We start from the raw sequence: 4,818 nt of genomic DNA, 5'->3' as shown, positions 1-4,818 counted from the left end.
GTCTGCCCACACCGATACTTTCTCTGACTTGGTGTGCAACCTTGACCTACAACATCCTTTATCTAAAATTTACTCACGTGTAACCTACAACATCCTTTATCTAAAATTTACTCACGTGTACGGCTATTTGAGGATATATCTAATTTAGTACAAAGATTAAGCAAACGAACGCTTACAAAACACATAGTTAAAACGCCTCTCACTCGTCTGACTCCGGTTATTACATACTGATTGTGTCTAAACCAAGAACTTCTATTATTCAATTATATCATGATTTAAATTTCCGCCAGGAGACGAAAACAAACCAGTAGTTTGTAGACATTAGATTAATGTGTCGTCATAAGTCATGAGAATGAATTGTATTATTATGTTGGCACCAGTGGTTCTGTGGCCCGGAGAATGAGCTAGCTGGCAACTGATACCGTCAAGGTCGAGAGGCAAGGTTACGTCATATCTCTGGCAGCTGGGCACTGGGGTCCAGTCACGTGACCAAGCTTCTCTGCTTGACAAACTTTTTAATAATAATAATAATAGCTGAACTATGTAAAGCATATCATGGTATTTTTATATCACGATACTCACGATCTCATTCATCACTGCATTACCGTATTAAAAAGAGATGATCTATTGATCATTGTTGCATGATGATGACTAGCTTGGCTTACGAGTTAAATATGATGCAGGATACAGTCACGAATTTTTTTTTACGTTTATATTGTTCCCTCTCCAATGTTGGTGGTACAGTGGTAACGCGCATAACTCTCATCAATATGTCAAGGGTTCGAGCCTCGGCCCGGACATACGTGAGAAGACAGGGTGTTATCCAGTGTGACCCTATACCAAACACCGCGGTTTCAAATCCCGGGTTTCCACTTGTACTAACACTGGATAAATTGCACAAACGGCTAGTTAGCTGATAAGTGGCGAATGTGATAAAAAAGAGGGAATGTATCTAGTTAAGGTACTATACGGTCGCTAAACTTTTCCATCTTCAGTTACGAAGGAAATTGAACCTAAGAACGTTTGAGAATCCTGCTGAGGTCGACTACATTCCCACCTTTGGGATGATAATACGAAGCGAAACTATTGTTCTTCATATTGTTTACCTAAATCTGTACTTGTAATGAGGGTTGTAAACTCTTGGAATAATCTACCAGAAAGTGTTGTGACAGCACCGAGTGTGAGCTCTTTTAAGACAAGACTTGACCAACACTGGAGCGGGTTCAGGTACATTCAGGAACCGGTGCATGCCCAGTACTTGACAACAGTGCGTAACAGAGACGTGACCGATCGCTCAAGCGGCTAACGAGCCGATCATTTGGTGAAGAAGATAAATGAAAAGGAAAAGTAATCAGAGACGTGACAGATCGCCCAAGCGGCTAACAAGCCGATCAGTGGCGAAGAGGACAAAAGAAAGGTAAAATTATACCAATAAAATTTCCCAAATTCAGTTGTAGTGGAACAATTAACTAAATCAACGACGATGGGTCTAATCTCAAATTTTTCCTGTGTGTGTGTGTGTATGTGTGATCTCATCACCCAGCTCATCCAACGTATCTGGGACTGGTGGTTACTTGTCTGGGCCCTTGGTCGACTTGCCTTACTACTTATACGGTATCTATCATTAGACCTACTGTATGTACCCAGAGGTGTATATATGGGTCGGTCGTCACCTGACATACAACACTTAACTCTCCCAGCAAGACTTCTCGCGCTTGACACGGCTGCTATGGGCTAAATTAGTGAAATTAGTTAATTTTACCGCCACAGCATCCCATCAAGTACTATACTGCGGTGTCCTTCGGGACTCATTTTTTTTAAACTCGGGTTGAAACACGACGACCCTCTTCAACGGAAGGTGTTAAAACTCCGGGCGGTACTACTGTCCTCCTTAAATATCCTATCGAAAAGGAAATATCAAATCATTCAAAACAAACATAATAAAAAAATCAGTTTTACCTCGTCAAAAACAAACATAAGAACTCTTAAGTATGGTTATTCTCTAGCTTAGGAGTATTATAGGGTTAAATTTAGCTTTATATAACATTCAGAATCCACATTGACTTAGACAAAAACTAACACTAAATGAACGGTGCTAAATGGCCTTAACATTTGAAACACCTGATTCGAAAATGTCAAGTACATTAATGGCAAAAAACATTTATATATTTTTCAATTACTAGATCATGAATATTATGTAATATGAATAAATGGGATCACCTGAAGATTAGACACCTCAGCTTATTTCATCTGATGTTTAACCACCTTAACGCTAGGTTAAGTTAATTTAGAGTAGGTTGGGTTGAATTAGGATAGGTTAGATTAGGTTAAGATAGTTTAGGTTAAGTTAGGTTAGGTTTAGTTAGGTCAGGTTAGGTTTAATGAAGATAGGCTAAGTAATGTTAGGTTAACTCCTTCACTACGGGGACGCCACTTTTAATATTTTATTTGACTATCGCCAGACGATTTTAGTCAGCACAAAAAGAGATCCCGTATATAAGTGATTCGGCTTGTTTAGGTTTGGTTAGCGTTGGCGTGGTTAATACTCAGGTATCCAGGAAAACAAAATTGGTTGGTTTACGACGTAACGAGGGCAGACGAAGTGACCCTCACAATTTCAACCTCTTAACTACCGCAACGACTCTGATAACAGTGGTGTCCTCATATCTGATAACGGCGACAGCTTACTGGTTAACACTATATAGATATTATGTAGACTATATTATCATTGACGAACTCTTATGATTTTCCAGGAAAAGGTTCCTTGTCCTGGTGGTGGGGTACAAGCCCTGGGGTGGTGGGGGGGTACAAGCCCTGTGGGGGTGGTGGGGGCACTAGCCCTGGGGTGTTGGGGGTAGCCCTGGGGGTGGTGGGGTACCTAGCCCTGGGGGTGGTGGGGGTGGTGGAGTCAGCCCTGGGGTGGTGGGGGTACTCGCCCTGGGGTGGTGGGGGTACTCGTCCTGGGGGTGGTGGGGTTACTCGTCCTGGTAGTGGGCTGTGGGCAGGGCCGGTGCAAGATGATTTGGCGCCCTAGGCAAGCCTTTAGATGTGCGCCCCCTTGAAAGTTTTGATAAGCTAATGTAGGTACAGTAACCCATTACTACATTGTTTTCATCTTGTGGCTTTATTACTTCACCCATGCAAATAACCAATTATTGTTATTACATTAAGTCAATAAATCCTTGACGTAAACTTCAGAGGTCAGGTAACCTTGCCTCATCCCGACAAAGACAGGGAAGGGGCGGCTCAGCCGCCCTGGCAGTAAGGGAGGGGAGGGGATGGTGGGGTTGGGAGAAGGGTTCCTCAGATGTCAGCCTTCAGGTCACTGCTCGACAGTTCTCCAGGACGCCAAAGATAAGGACCCGCGTTAGTCCCTCCGGGGGGTTAACGAATAATATTAAAAAAGAAAACACAGTCAGCTACCGTCTACCTACCCTCGCCTCCCTCCGACCCCCCCCCCCTTCTAACATCCTGCTCCGACCCTCCACGGCTCCACCACAGTGTCCACCACAGTTTTCCCTTCATTTTTAATTTTATCCAAGCTTGCCCTGAATTTGTGGCGCCCCCAGATGTTGGCGCCCTAGGCGATCGCCTAGTTCGCCTAGTGGGTAGCGCCGGCCCTGGCTGTGGGCACTGTTGATAATGCTGACAATAACATTCCTGACAACGGTGACCTGTATTGTTGGACTGATAACCTTTTGTTGAAAATTTTGACCTCTTGTTTCTTTACTAGTGTACAGTATGATAGCTAATAAATGACTACGTGAAAATTAGACACCCCAGCTAATTTTACCTTTTGATTACCTCTGAAGATGTCTTGAATAAAGACGTAAGCTAAGGTGCTCCAGTGTTTCCCTTTTCCTGTGTGGGAATCGAAACCTGGAGCTCTGCGTGTGAACAGGGATCGCTACCACTGCGCCACAAGGACAACAAAAACAGTTCACAGGTCTGCTATCATAGATTCCACACGTATTGATCACGAGGTTAAGAACTTGAGACTGTAAGGAGTCACTTGACCCAAGGCATTACATAACGTAGTAACCCGCACACATTTGGTAGTGCAGCGGATAGATGTCGCTACTCGCTAGTGTGGAGCGCGTCGTCTGCTGTTCACACATTGAATATGACAATCGGAACCCGCACACGAGCGCACTATACAAATGAATGGTCATATCAACATGACAAGTAAAGGAAACCCGTGCATAATCTGCAAACGGAGAAAAGATACACACCCAGATTTTGTATTTCAGCGATTCCCCAAAGATAAAGAAAAGTTAAGTATTGTAAATATATTTAAAAAATAGACACAGGGCCTGATTAAGCTTAATAGGGGCCTGAGGCACAGATCAACTTGGGGCCCCCTACCCTCAAGGTATATATATATATATATATATATAGCAAGAACAAAATATATCAAAATTTATCAATGATTTCATCAATATTAAGTTTCTGCAAAATAACACATACAATGTTCATAAGAGACAGAAAATTGAGACGTTGTTAGGACATTGTGGGGTATGAGATTGTTTGGTTCACACTCAGGATGGGATGGAGAAAGGAAACTCACAATGTGCTCTCTATATACATGTTGTATTGGATGTACAATGCAGCTTGGTGCTGGGAAGGCAGCATGGTTACAAGCGTGATGTAGAGAGAGCTGGTTGGTGAGGACGCTCAGAGAAGGACAGCTTGTGGGTCGCCATGCTCGCCGGCGGGAGAGAGGACCGTCAGGCAGGCGGAGGAGGAGCGAGGGCCGCCAGGCAGCGGCAGCAGCGGCGGAGGAGGAGGTGTTGCTGGCTGCGGCTGTAGGTAGAAAGA

This window comes from Homarus americanus, unplaced genomic scaffold, assembly GCF_018991925.1.
Source record: "Homarus americanus isolate GMGI-L3 unplaced genomic scaffold, GMGI_Hamer_2.0 scaffold6317, whole genome shotgun sequence".
Classification (NCBI taxonomy): Eukaryota; Metazoa; Arthropoda; class Malacostraca; order Decapoda; family Nephropidae; genus Homarus; species Homarus americanus.
Note: the sequence above shows the minus strand (reverse complement) of the source record.